General features: G+C 35.7%; 2 long non-coding RNA genes across 2 annotated transcripts; one reads left to right on the top strand and one right to left on the bottom strand.

The window, feature by feature from the left end:
* The first annotated feature begins 2,316 nt into the window (after positions 1-2,316).
* LOC113319298 lies at positions 2,317-3,950 on the top strand. The gene is made up of 4 exons (XR_003345307.1): positions 2,317-2,912; positions 3,047-3,137; positions 3,222-3,386; positions 3,647-3,950. It is a non-coding gene; the product is annotated as an uncharacterized LOC113319298 (long non-coding RNA).
* A 4,810-nt stretch (positions 3,951-8,760) lies between these two features.
* On the bottom strand, positions 8,761-10,938 carry LOC113317827. The gene is made up of 2 exons (XR_003344042.1): positions 10,670-10,938; positions 8,761-10,565 (listed from the first exon to the last, which is right to left on the bottom strand). It is a non-coding gene; the product is annotated as an uncharacterized LOC113317827 (long non-coding RNA).
* Positions 10,939-14,499: the final 3,561 nt, after the last annotated feature.

Raw genomic sequence — 14,499 nt, forward strand, 5'->3', positions numbered from 1 at the left:
TCTGTATTTTGAAAGAATTTGTCAAGTTCAGGTGTTACTAAAGAAACAGAGCAGAAGTAATATTGAATTCATTAGGAACATGGTAAAAGAGATGCAATCAAAATTTGATAGTTACTGGAAGGAGTTGAGTCCTACATTGGCTATGGCAGTTGTGTTAGATCCTAGATCGAAAATGAATTTTGTGAAATTTACTTACTCCAAGTTGTATCCTGATGAGAGAGAATTAAAATGTCAAGTTAATAAAGTGCATAGTAATATAAAAGAACTTTTTAATGAGTATTACACCTTGTCAAGTTCAAGAGCTTCCAACAGTTGTGCAGCTCAAAATTTGAGTGTTCAAAATTTTGGGAATTTTGCTGCCCAAGAAGGGAGTGATTTTTTTCAGGTAATTTCAACTTTTATGTTCAGTTTGATTCATTTGAGTTCTTCATGATTGGTATAAGTCTGCAAAACATGTTCTTTTTTTTAATACAAGATGATAACTTTGTAATTCCTACGATAGAAAGATGATAACTTTGTTAGTATCTCTTGATAATTCACAATTGGAATCTATGTTAAGTATTTATGTGGTTTGATCTTTCAATGATGCCTGATTCTGATGCTATATATGTTTAATACAAGATGATAACTTTGAACCCAGATTTAATATGTCAATGTGAACTCTGAGCATGCCATATATCGTTTATTTGTCATTGTAATTACTTATGATAGAATGAGGAATGTACCCAAGAATTGGTTGTTGGATTGTTTGGGATTCTGTGTCTTGATATCTAGTGTCTTGTCAACAGGAATATGTTGCAACACAGGAACGTGGTGGTAATGTATTAACTGACTTGTCAGAGTTAGATGAATATCTTGGCGAGACGTACAAAGGTTGTCTAAATTCACTAGATATCCTAAACTATTGGAAGAACCATGAACAACAATATCCAGTACTTTCAAGAATGGCAGGGGATATTTTGTCAATTCCTATTTCAACCGTCGCATCGGAGTCTGCATTTAGCATTGGAGGAAGGGTGATTGATCGATTTCGCAGTTCCTTATTACCTGAAAATGCTGAGGCGTTAATAACAACTCGTGATTGGGAATATGGAATCGGTAAGTAAATCAATAATATTTTATTTAGTTGAGTGTCTAAATCTTATCTATAACATTGGTTGTTTTATTATGATCCATATAGGAAAAGAAGATACGGATGAGGACAATGTGATCGTTGAAGAAGATATATTAGGATTTGAACCTGACGCAGTGGAGGATGGGGCAGTGGAGGATGTGGAGGAAGTAAGTTCTTATGCGTCTAGTTAGTATGCATACTTCTTCAATATAAAGCGGGGTAATTATGCAAATTCCATGTTTTTGACTTGAATCTTTTTTTTGTTTGGTTTATTTTTTCTTGAAATTACAGATTCATATTGAATAGTTGGAGCAACTCAAAGATAAACATGGAATATGAGAATGTTTTATCACTTACCAGTATCTCCAAATATTGCATAGAAAAGAGATTGGAGATGTTTTTTTGATAGTTAACACTTTTTTTGATTAACCACACAATATATATTTTGTGCAGGAAGTGGTTATTAATATTGTCGCACTTGGTGATACAAATTAGAAACAATGGTATCTACAGCCTCGGTCTCGGAAGTTTTATTTTCATTATTTATCAATTATCATCATGAACTAATGAAGTACTGTGTAACTGTAACTAAAGTACTTAAGTACTAAAGTAAACTACTAATGACTAGTAAGTCTAGTATGAATGTATGACACTGTGATAGTATCTTTGTCTGTGTTTCTTTAAGAAGACTAATTTGTTTAGTTTTGCAATTTTGAGTTTTTGAATTGATATACCAAATGAATTGGATGAATGTTAGATACTTAGGTTGTAGCTTGTAGGAAAGGAACTTTAGATGCCCTGAATGTGGAAGGAAATAGCCCAGAAATCGATTTCTGACGAGTTGACTCAACAAAAACCAGGTAACCCGTGAGCATCCCGTGAACCCGCGAGCTTTACCCGGGACGGGCACGGATGGGATAAATGACCACCCGTGAAGAATTTCAACTCGCGAGCTCAGGCTTGTATTAACCCGTAACCCACGGGTTGGTCACAAACCAGATCCGTCCCGCCCGTTTACCAGCTCTATATACGTTGTTATACATTTTTACAGTTAGGATTGGTCGAAACATTTATTTGTATAAAATTACAGAACGAATCTGTCGTGTTTTTCGGTTATGTTTGCCACCAACTCCTTTAAATTTCCACCCCTATCGAAAGTAAACAACAACCCTTAAAGTCCCATTAATCGTATGGTCCTCGATTAGATTTAAAAACTACCTAAACCGAACACACGAAGAACACACAGTCTCCCGTAATCTCCTCCTCCGTGTTTATCAACAATGAACTGTCTCCTTAACTTCCCCCACTCAATTCTTTTGATTTTGCTTTAATCTTTTCTTTTTTTTTTCGATTTTCCTTTTCTTTGATTCAGACGTTAAACTCCATAAATTTTATCACACAGATCCCTTCGAATTTTATCAAAATCCCTGATTGTTGAAGAAATTGGAATCGATTCTAATTTCTCATAGGAGTCGAGATTTTTTTTTTCTTTTTCGAAATTAAAGATTTCTCTATACATCTCCATCTTTTACCTAACTACCTGGATTAAAGATATACACAAATATAGCTTGGAATGGTGAAAATGGTGGTGGATCGATGGCAAAGATGGTTGTGGATAAGAATCATCATCAAAAAGGTGATCCAGGGTAGAGGAGAGCTAAAAAGGCGAAATGACTCTTGTGATTTTGGTATAATTTTTTTGTTTATTCATTTGCTCGGCTAGGTATTCCTTCAGCAATTGAAGTTTTTCTTGGGATTAAGAGTCATGCACTCATGCTGATGCTTGTTGATAAAAGGGGTAGGTTTTTTTTGCAATTATACACTATAAATGTTTGTTCCTCATAATTTCAAAAATTAATTTTCATTAGATCTTCTTGGTGGAAGTGTTTCTCATTGCTAACTACTGATCGTTGTATAGTTTCTCTTATGAAGTTATTGCAGATTTTTTTTAGCTCAAAGGAACTTCCTGTGGTTGAAGGGATATATGGAGAAGAAAGAAAATCTCTGTGATTTCGATCTTCAAGTGAGCAATGTGTCATTAACTGCGGACTTTGTTTTTGGGTTCTCTATATGTTATTCAGAGTAAAAATCTTCTATGGTGGTGCAGGCTGAAGGAAAACTCAAGGAAGATAAAGAAGAAACAATGGAAGAATTGGGTCTAGCATTTATAAAAGTAACTGATGATGCGAAGATTATTGTTGTTAGAGAGTATCTATGAGAGATCAAGGTAATATGAGTTGAAGGAGAGTACGACTAAGAAGAAGAGAACCAGGTGAATATTAGTCCTTATTATTATCTCACATTTTGTGTAGTTTCATTTAGTGTAATGTACTTAATATTAATATTCTCTTTTTATGTATATTTTGTGCTTATCGCTCAGATTAGTCAACTTGTTTTGGTCTCTGTTGGTTGTATTCCTTAATAACACTATCGTTTTAAGTATGTTTAGATATATTCCAGAGGATACTGTCCCATTTGATGTTAATTGGATATACCCCATGTTTCCTGACCTATGTATGCTAATCTATCCAGTGTTTTACAACAGTAGATGTTGGATTTTCGGAAGGCCTGCGTCCTTCATTGGAAGATGTAGATGTTACGATCAATCATTCAAAAGGTTTAACTAAAGTTTCTCTCTTACTGAAGGTATACCGTATGATGAACAAGCATCTAGAAGTTCGATTTTTTGTTGATTTTTTTTTTATTCTTCTTTTTTATATTGAACATGATGTGTAGCTTCTGTTGGTTTTGGTTTCTCAAGTTGTAATTTTGCTTTTGAAGTATGTAATTGAATTTTAATTGGTTTTAATAAAATGATTTTAATTTATTGATAAAATTCCATTTTTTGGCTTGCTTGTGAAAATAATACTAATAGAAAAAAGGAAAAAGAATAATCATATCGGACTTGGCTGAATCATACCAGCAAAGTCTGATTAGGGTGAAGCTGACTATGCTGAATTATATTCGGCTGAATCTTAAAACCTATACTTCGACAAATGGAGCCAGTTTTTATATTAGGACAGACGAAATGTGACGTAAATTTTTAACGGAAAGCGCTTCCTTTAAGAAATAGTACACCAAAAGTAAATTTTTAACAGAAAGCACCTGTCTTTTAAGAAATAGTACACCAAAAATATGAAATATTTTAGGACGGAAAATATTTGTCCTATATGACTGTTTCGACAGTTTTTGCCTGTCCTAAATATTGTATTTTGGACTAGTGAACAAAATCGAGAAAAAAAAGAAGATAATTTTCATAGATGATATAGTAATTCTGGGAATATCGACCCTCTTCATCTCTCAGGGGTGGTTTGTAAGTTGCGTTTGGAATACGAACCGCTCCCTTCCTTTCACTTGACGGAAATATTCCAACCATTGGACTTTTTCCTATATTTCTTGCTAATTGTTTAACACCGCCAAGTCTTTTTCTTATGCTTCCTTGGGAGGGAACTTCGCAACCCTTTCCTTTAACTTCCCCATTTTTTGTTCCGCATGATTTGGAACCTTTTCTTTTAACTTTCCCATTTTTTGTTCCACATTATTTGGAACCTTTTCCTTTAACTTCTCCAATTTTTGTTCCGCATTCTTTGGAACTCTTTCCTTTAACTCTCCCATATTTTTCTCCACATTCTTTGGAACCTTTTCCTTTAACAACTTCGCTTTTTGCTAGTTGTTTGGAACGAAAGACCGGACCTTTTCCTTTAAAATCAACTTTGCTTGTTGAACTTTCTTAAGAGGGAGGCTCAAGATCTTTTTCTTGTACATTACGATGACTTGGTTCTCCTTTTTCCATTTGACATCTTCTTCGTTTTTTTCTACCTTGAACATCATCCTTCATCTCATCCTACGCTTCATAGGCTTTTTGCAACAATTCATAACCCGAAGGATCTCTTTTCTTTGATTCTTCCAAAAATTCCCTTGTCGTTTTCCTTACTACACTCCTCTTTGGTTTCGTAGAAGGTCTCCCCTTTCTCTTCCTCTTAGGTGGTTCCTTCATATTGTTCCTAGTTTGTGGGTAACGAAGTTACTCAAGTTACTCAATCATATTTTCCTTTGCCCCGGTGTTAATGTATCATATTTCGCAGCTAGCGCTTTTCCGATGTCGGTATCACCAAATGTTCCTCCAAAATCTTGATCAACTATTGTTTCATGGAATGATAATTGTTGCCAAAAGGGATCAACATCTTGTATCGGAATAACTTTGTCATTGTAATTGGCTATGACACGCCGACATGGGAAGCCTAAACTTGTCATGTTAGGACAAACACACTCTCTTCCGTCAAAGTTACCCAACTCAAAGTGTATCACTTCTTTCATGATCAAATCAATTGCACGGTGCTACACTTTATGAGTAATTCCATTAAGCCAAGGATTGTTTTTCCATTTAGTGTGTCTACTAGATCAGTTTTTTTCAAAAGCCTCCCTAAATCTATCGAGATCACGGAGGAAATAAGTGTTCATGGATTGGAATACCGTAACAAATCCACCATCACCACTATGAAGCTTCTTCTTTAAACGGTTGTGAGACGATTCCATCGCACTTGTAGCTTGGTTGCTGAAGTGTCTATATTGGTTCGTGAACGCGACTACGAACTTCTCTTTGTGCGGATCCAACCAATTGTCCACCAAATATTTCACCATAATTGGATAACTTCTCAAACTAGCCAATCACATACGAGATCGTTCTTCATAATCTTCCACGGTGAGAGAATATTCCATGGCTTCGCAATACTTTTGGAAACTAGCCCATCTTAGTTCCGCCAACTTCTTAAATTTCTCTTTGGCTTCCTTTTGTTGATCAACCGGTAGTTTCTTTATTCTCTCCATTTGACTTTTCTTTGTTGGACGAATGATGGTCGTACATTTAGTCTCAATGTTATTCCATAGGTGGAACGTGCAAAGAAGGTGATGAGCATCCGGGAAAACTCTCGCTATTGCATTCAACAATGCTTTTTCCTTGTCGGTGACAATCACCTTTGGAGTATATCCCTCCACGTAGAATAACTTCACTTGTTGTAGTGCCCACACATAACTCTCTTCAAGATCATTTTCCAAGAAGAAAAAAGCGACACTAAATGGAGAGTTGGTGGAAGTTTGTCCAACAATGTTCAACACCGGCATCTCATACTTGTTGGTATTGTACGTGCAACCCATTAAAAGTACTTGATTGGAGCACCGCGCCAATTGTATAAACTCGGGATGAGCCAATATGAGATTCTTTATTTGTTCATCCTCATCTTCATTATGGAAAACCGAGTAATTATCCTTCTCCCCCAAATGCCTTAATTGTTGCATTTGATTTCTATTTTCCCATTGTTGATTTTTCAATTTTGTTCTGGCGTTGTAAATGATTGGCAAAGTAGAAACATTCGATGGGTTGAGGAGCTTTATATGACCAAGTATATCAATGGGTTTCATACGGTTTCGGTCATGGAACTTACAATGAGTTTTTCTTCATCATTAAGCCGCACCACATAAGGATGGGATAACAAAGTATCCGGTATTAGGTGATTATGACGAACGCATACAACTTTCTCCAAATACCACACTTTTCTTTCCTTGTTGTGCTTGAATTGAAGCTTGAACGGGCATTTAGTCTTCTTAGTGAAAGTAGTATTCTTCCTCTTCGTCTTTGGTTTATATTCGGTACCCTTTTTCACATGACTTTTACTTTCTCCACTAAACTCGCAAACCATTTGAAAGTGGCGGTCATTTGTTGATCCATTAGAAACTATAACACACATAATTAACTTGCCATGTTCTCTTGTCCATTCTTGTGCTTCTTTCTTCGTTTTCCATGTCTACATGGTCCAAAAATTTAAAGTTAGTCAAAAAAACATAGTTATATGGTCAAAATGAATGAGAAACATATCTTTCCATTCGTTTCAAAACAAAAAAACACCTACCAAGTCATTCAAATAGTGATGGGAAGAATCTTCACTTAGAATTTCGTTTGCATTAGGTTGAGAAGGAATTAGGCTAGGTGGAAGCACGATCTATCAACCAAAATATCACAGTATTAGTCAAAAAAAAGAAGGAAAACTAAAATTACGTCCAGGTTGGAAGGGACACGAACCCAACTATATTGTATGTTTTTAAGACACAACAATATTTATGGTTGGAAAGTGAAAAATCTAACCTAGACGTAAAATGTGTAATAAATACCCATGCGAAACATATTTACGGTTGGTTTTGGCATGACATATTACCAACCTTAATTCAATGTTTGTCCTATTGGAAACCAGTTACGGTTTGGAGTTCTTCCAAACCTAGACGTAAATTTGAATTACGGTTGGAAACGAAGCTCAACCCAACCGTAATTTTCCATGTAAGTTTAAAAATCTCAAACTTTTTGCTTACTTAAGCTAGTTTTGAGCGAAATTGAACCCATGGGAGATAGTTTAGAGGTGTACCTGTTGATTTTCAACCATTGGTTCTTCATTTTGTTGATTTATTTCTTCAATTGGTTGAGATTCATCATCACTTTGTGTTAAACCCTCTCTACCATCTAACAAATCATCAATCTCTTGATCTCCAACATGAGAAATGTAAAACTTGTTTTCTCTATCATACAAAGATTTACCCACCTCGAAATGGTAACTTGTTTCATCCATTTTTGTTGAGTGAATCAAAAAATCTAGGTTTTGAAAGAAATCTCCAAAATTTTTCTTTTTTCTCTTCTCTCTAGTTTTTGTTCCTACAAAAACTTGTCCCAGAATTCACAAGTATAAAAAAAAATTCATCTTCTTAATTTAATTAGATAATAATTAAATTAAATTAAAATTAACTAAATAAGAGTTGTTTGGTCATTACAAAATTATTTAAGATAAGGGGTTTTTGATATTGCTTATGGGTGACCCGTTTTTGTCTTATTAGGTGACGCTCCTCTAATGGAATGTGACGCCCCAATAATAATTATTTTTAATATATCCCAGTTCAATCTCTTGTTTGTCATGGATTTGTATGGATTAACATATTTACGGTGTTCGTTCTGGGAAGTATGAAGAAAGATGTTGGTTTCTGGGAAGGATGAAGATGCGGTACTACGAAGATGGTGGTGCATATTCGGGGTATACCACATGAGTAAATTTGATGAGGTAGAAAGATATATATTGTGGGTACATAGATAAATGGGTATTGTTAGTATTTTGTGGGATATAAAGGGGTGCACATCAGTAATTACAAGTAGTGTTGGAATTTCATAACAAATGGAATCTAATCTAACAAGTAGAATGAATGTGCGTTGCACGTCGGTAAATTATGACACCTCCACAAAAGAGAGTTCTCATCTCTAACCGTTTCTTTATGAATAAAATTATGACACCTCGACCAAAGGGAGTTCTCATCTCTAACGGTTTCGTTATGAATAAAAATCAAATTTAGCTGTAATACCAATTAACAAGTTCGTTGTGGAATGGATGCAGTCTGCAAATACAGACAAAATGCAAGACAAACAACAAATATGATAACGTAATCTATCAATATTGAGACCGACATTAGAAGCAACTTAAAAAAAAGTAACACAAATAACCATTATAACAACTTTTAATTATAATATTCCAACAGGTGCAGTATAGTAACTATGGCAAGCTTTAGCACAAAATTTGTTAAACAACAAATATGATAACGTAATCTATCAACAAATATGAACATGAATAGGTTTCTCCACCGCTTGTCATATATAGCTTCTCTGGTATACAGACCAAACAAATTGAAAAAATAAATACAAAACATGAATAGGAAATATTATAATTAAAATTTGGCTCTTGGATTTCGTAATCAACAGATTACATTGGAATGAGAGAAATGGATGTAGAATGTATGTCTGAGCCATATTTCTTCTTCAAAAAGATGTCAGTTGCTTGCTTCACTTTTCTGTTTCATTTCTTTCCTTAGATATAACTTTCGTCTTGCATCTGTTAATTTGATCTTCTGAAGTTTTTTTTTTTTTGTTTGAAGTTATCCTCAAGTCTATCAATGGCACCACCAACCCCACCTCTTTCTCATCTCCTATCTGGCAACCTAGATTCATAACCCAGCCGTTGTTCATCTACCTTCTTCATAATCTTCAAATGAGCCCAACCAAGTGGGAATCCAAATGCACAGCACAAAACAGAACCCATCATCATGTTTGAAAATCTTAGAAATGAGTTGCCACAATATATCTATGCTGCTAACATAAGCATGTGATAACATCAACCTATGCTGCTATGCATATGAAAGCATTTAAGATCATCATCACAATAACGAAGCTTCACTCTATTCCAATTAAAAAACTCTGCACCAATTAATATCACCGAAAGACACTGGTATGTGAAAGGCTTCACGAAAATTGTAAAAGGAAACAACCATAATGTAAAAGACAAATATCAACAAACTCAAGCAAATATTTGCTTGGATCTGATTTTCAGTTCAAAGGAGTAGTGATATTCCCTGTCGCACTCTTCAACCTCCACAACGTAAAAATCACCGCACTCACTAGTTTCTCATGTTTGTTCTAGTTACCGGAGTCTCTAGTTTTTCATGGTCGTTCTATTTTACGTCTTACTTCACCATAGCTTTAGAACATTCGACGTGGTTGCCGAGATCACATAACAAATATAATGTGACCATTTGAACCACCCGAGATATGAAGCTCATTTATCCCTAGAAAAGAAAAATCAAATAATTTCTCACAACTCAATGAAGTTCTCATATATATATACTCCCTCCGTCCCTATTATAAAGGCGGAGTTATAAAAATTTATAGTCCCATTATAAAAATTTATAGTCCCATTAGATAGACAGACTTTCAATTCCAAAGTGGGTTTTTCATATATTGCCTTTATTTATTATAGGTAGTTATCACCACAATTAAGTTAATGTTTCTAGTGTTGGAAATTGTTCAAATAATAAAACAGGAAAGAGGATGAAAATATAGGAAATCAAAAAAAAAATTTATTATAAGAGAAACTCACTTCTCCACCTATACAATGAGACGGAGGGAGTATAAGCAATTTCCCCACCCAAAAAAAATTAATAATTAAGAAACAAAAAGGGCTGACTATTTAGTGAACACTAAAAATACCTAATTGACTAATTGAAGAAGATGAAAATCCAACTAATTAATGGCCAATTGTTAACTCTGAACCACCATCTTCATCACCGACGTTAATCCATTCGTCCAATAGTCAACCAAAAATTTGAACTCTAAACGCAATCCAAAAAGTAAACTATTATATGCCTACAAATAGATTTTCGTATTTCATAAAAATCCATCGATTACAAAGTGGGAAACCATAAATCAAAACCTCAAATTATTGCGATTCAATGTAAAAATGAAATTGAAGGAAGCAAACCGTGTTCAATTAATTTCAGGGTCAAATTAAAATGCACATGCTAACAACCCCTTCAAAATACGTGCGGGATACGGAAAACACGTACGAGATACCAAAATTTGGTTAGCTCCTTGCTGCCATTGACGTGCAGCTTAATTCAACAATCAACATCATGTGCTTAATTAATTCCAAAACCTAATTAATTATCCAACGAAAACAAAGAGAAATTTTTTCTTACATGAGGTATTTCGGAGTCTGCCTGTACCAATTCCGTCAACATAAACCACAATCTTTTGTTTCTTTTTCTTTTTGGTCATTTTGGACTAATCCAGAACTACGATAGGTTCGTTGAGATATAAATGGTTACCGGAAGAAAATCAAGAAACCTAACGAGACGGTGAGTGAAGTCAGAATTAAGTAGCAGAGAAAAACATGCATGTGATCAAGATGAACCAAGGTCTGATGATCATTTATACTCAAATACAATCACCTTCAGCCGTACACGTTTTATCAATAACATGAAAAAGAAAAATCTCTCAAAAGTTCTCAACGTATCATCTTCTAGGAAACTTCCTCTTTCTCGAAAGTGCAAGACATTGAGTTCAGTACAGAGAGAGCTTTTGTGAGCAAGTTCTTCCAGAGTAGTAATTTCAGTACGCCTATATGCATGCATCATGGGTTAGGCACTTACGAAAGTACTGCATTTCTAGTCGACTGCATGTTTTTGTGACAAGGAGAAAGAGCAAGCTATGGAGCGAGTGAGTGATCGTGAAGAGTAGAGCCAAGATGAGGGACCCCACACACCCATGAAATAATTCATCATTTATTGGAAAATTTAACTTTTTTCCATGCCTAACATTTTCAATGGATTTAAGGAAAGCATTCTCTCAAATTGAGATAACATAGGGTCAGGACTCGGGATATCTTGAAGGAAGAAAAAAGGATTGAAAGTGTGTTAAGTAACTACAAAGAAAATCTCAAACTACAAAAGAAATAACTAAAGAATGGCCAAGAAATAGCATCTTCATATTCTAACAGACAGACTACTCCACACCCACAAGCACAATACATAAACGCTAAAAAAAAAAATTAAAGGAGAAAAAACAGCTAAAACTGCACAATATGAAGATGCTTGTGGGTATGGAAATAGTCTGTCAGAATTTACTACATAGAATCAATCACCAAGTGATGGTAAAAAACAAAGGGTTTTAACTCTAAATGGCCAATATGAGTTACATTCTCATAGTCAAGTTTTAGGGGAGACTGGTATGGTGGGGAGACTAGTCATCAAGTGTTTTTGTGCTGTGCTGATCTTGGTCTGGCTTATGTATATCTTTGTTGCTTTCCTATACAAATGATCTCGCCTACATACAGCTCGGATCAGATTGCGAAAACTACGGATCCTATCGGATTCGGATAGGTCAAGCCAAGGTAAATAATGGAAGCAAAATCATCCTAAAGTTTAGGAAAATGTACAAAACAGTTTTAGTATTAGGACCCTATTTGCAAAACCATTCTGCTGTTACAAACTATTAACAAAAGTGGGAATGTTATAAATACCCTCCATTTTTGATGGTCACACTTTAAAAAGAGAGTTAAGTGAAGACTTAAAGTTAATATGTTAACCAAATTACCTATGTGTCCTCCCTACTTATCCCTCCATACACAATTTTAAATTCTGCCTTCATTGTAATTATTCTGATGGCGATGCTATTTGTGTGTGGTGGTGCCGCCACTTACACACCGTTACACCGTATTCAGGATCGTTACACCAGGTTCAGGTTCGTTACACCTCACCCAAAAAGTTCACCGTTTCCTCTCTGAGGTTTAGTGAAGATTCTTAAACCACCACCACCACCACTTCAACTAGTTAGTTAAATGGAAAAGATATTTTGAAGGAGGGTATTTTAGGAAAATATAACACCGTTTTATTCAAAAGTGTTAAAACGGATGGAAGTATGACTGTTTTTTACCGAATTTCAAAAGTGCGACCATTTTGTGACCCAATTACAAAAAGTATGATCATTCTGTAAACGGCCCTAAAGTTTAAAGTATGACCATTCCTTGGTGAGTTTTCTTCATAAACTGATGTATAAGCAGACTCGGAAAATCCGCATACAAGTTTCTGGGTGAGTTTTTAGAGTCTGCTTACACAGATTCCATCAAGATTAATTAATCACAAAAGTGCTATGATAAGGTATTTTCTGAATCAGACTAGAAAATGACCAAGCATCAGCATAGCGACCTTGCACAGAGTTCGACTCCTTGGAGTCTTAGATTTTTTTTTGTTTGATGGATAACTAATTTATTTATTAGGCTAACAAAGACGCACTACACGCCCAACATGAGTTTGGGATTTGTCATGTACAAGTAGAGAATTTAAAAACATTGGTGCTGTATCGATCCATATTTCCGTTGATGAAGCCTGAGGTTGAGCTGCCGATTTGTCCGCTCTTCTGTTTGCCAAGGCGTCAGCTACCTGATTACCTTTTCTATAGATGTGTGAGATGCGAACATTTGGAATTTGTTGCCGAAGTTTGTGTATATCTGCAATTAGATGATACAGTTGCCAAGGGTATGTTGAATCCGCTGAATTGGATGAAGTGAGCCAGTTGCTTAGGGTTGATGAATCCATTTCGAGATGTAGATGAGATGGTTGCATTTTTAGCACTTCTTGTAGACCAAAAAAACATGCCTTTGTTTCTGCCACTATTGCTACTATGATTCCGAGAGGAATTGCCGATGAAATAATATGATTTCCCACGTGGTTCCTTAAAATGTATCCTGCACCTGCGAACCCTGGTTTTCCAGGAATACCTCTTGCTGCACCATCGGTGTTTAGTTTCAGCCATGGATCATCAGGTGGTTTCCATGTGACAGAGATTGTGTGGTAAAACTTTTGGATGTCAGTGCGGACTTCCGGTGACTGTCCAATGGTTAAAGATGGTGAATGGGATGATGCAAAGACAAATTCCCAAAACATATGTTGCATGGAAGGTGCTGCTGGTTGTGCCGTCGAGGAGCCAAAAACACGTCGATTTCTCGATAACCAAATTCCCCACTATATAAAGCAGAGGAGGGTGGAGTTATTCAAGTGTGTTGTTTTGTCCATCTCAAAAATACCCTGTATAGATTGTTGTTGTATACCACGGATCAAACCTGTTAGAGGTGGATATAAATTCGCCAGTTGATCCCAAATTTGGAGAGACAGTTGGCATTGGAAGAACACATGCTCCACCGACTCCGGCTGTTGATGGCATCTGGGACATAATGGAGATGTGACTATGTTCCTGTTGAATAGAATCAGTTGAGTTGCAATACCTCCAAGCACGCTTTCCAGATAAATAGTTGAATTTTTGGAGGGCAGTGTAATCTCCATATTTCCTTGAACCATTCAGCATCATTTGAATTGGATTGTTGATCGCTAACTTGCTGTATTAATGCCAAATAAGGTGATTTTACCGTAAATTTACCATCCGAATTCAAGCCCCAAATCATCTTGTCTGAGCATGCAGAGGACGGGTGATGAATGTTCAAAATGATGTTAGTCACCGTAACTGATGGTGATATTGACTCTATTTTTTTTGCCTATCCCATTGATTTGTAAGTGGATCAATAAGTTCAGCTACTCTAGTGAAATTGGACATATAGTTTTTTGTTAACGGTGGATGATTTGGAATCCATCCATAATCCCACAGTGGAGTAGACAAACCATTACCAATGATATGCCTCGTACCTTGTTTCAGGTTTGGTTGTAGAGAGTTTATTGCTCTCCACGTTGGGATAGGTTTGGAGACTCGTACATGGTGCATATATAGAAGAGTAGGAATTACCAATGGGTACTATTATTGTGGTTCTAGTTAATGGCAGGTCCACCCATTAGGAGTCCATTAATCGGTGGTCCATTTCTATAACAAATTAAAATTTTGGATCCAAAGTTTTATCCACTGGTCCAACCACACTGTGACATTTTTTAAAATACCGAAAACAACTTTGATATACATCAATAACAGAACCAAATCCTAAATCATTTGTTTCATTTTCTCTTTCGGTTAGGAAAGCTCTGGC

Source organism: Papaver somniferum, chromosome 10 (assembly GCF_003573695.1).
Source record: "Papaver somniferum cultivar HN1 chromosome 10, ASM357369v1, whole genome shotgun sequence".
Lineage (NCBI taxonomy): Eukaryota > Viridiplantae > Streptophyta > Magnoliopsida > Ranunculales > Papaveraceae > Papaver > Papaver somniferum.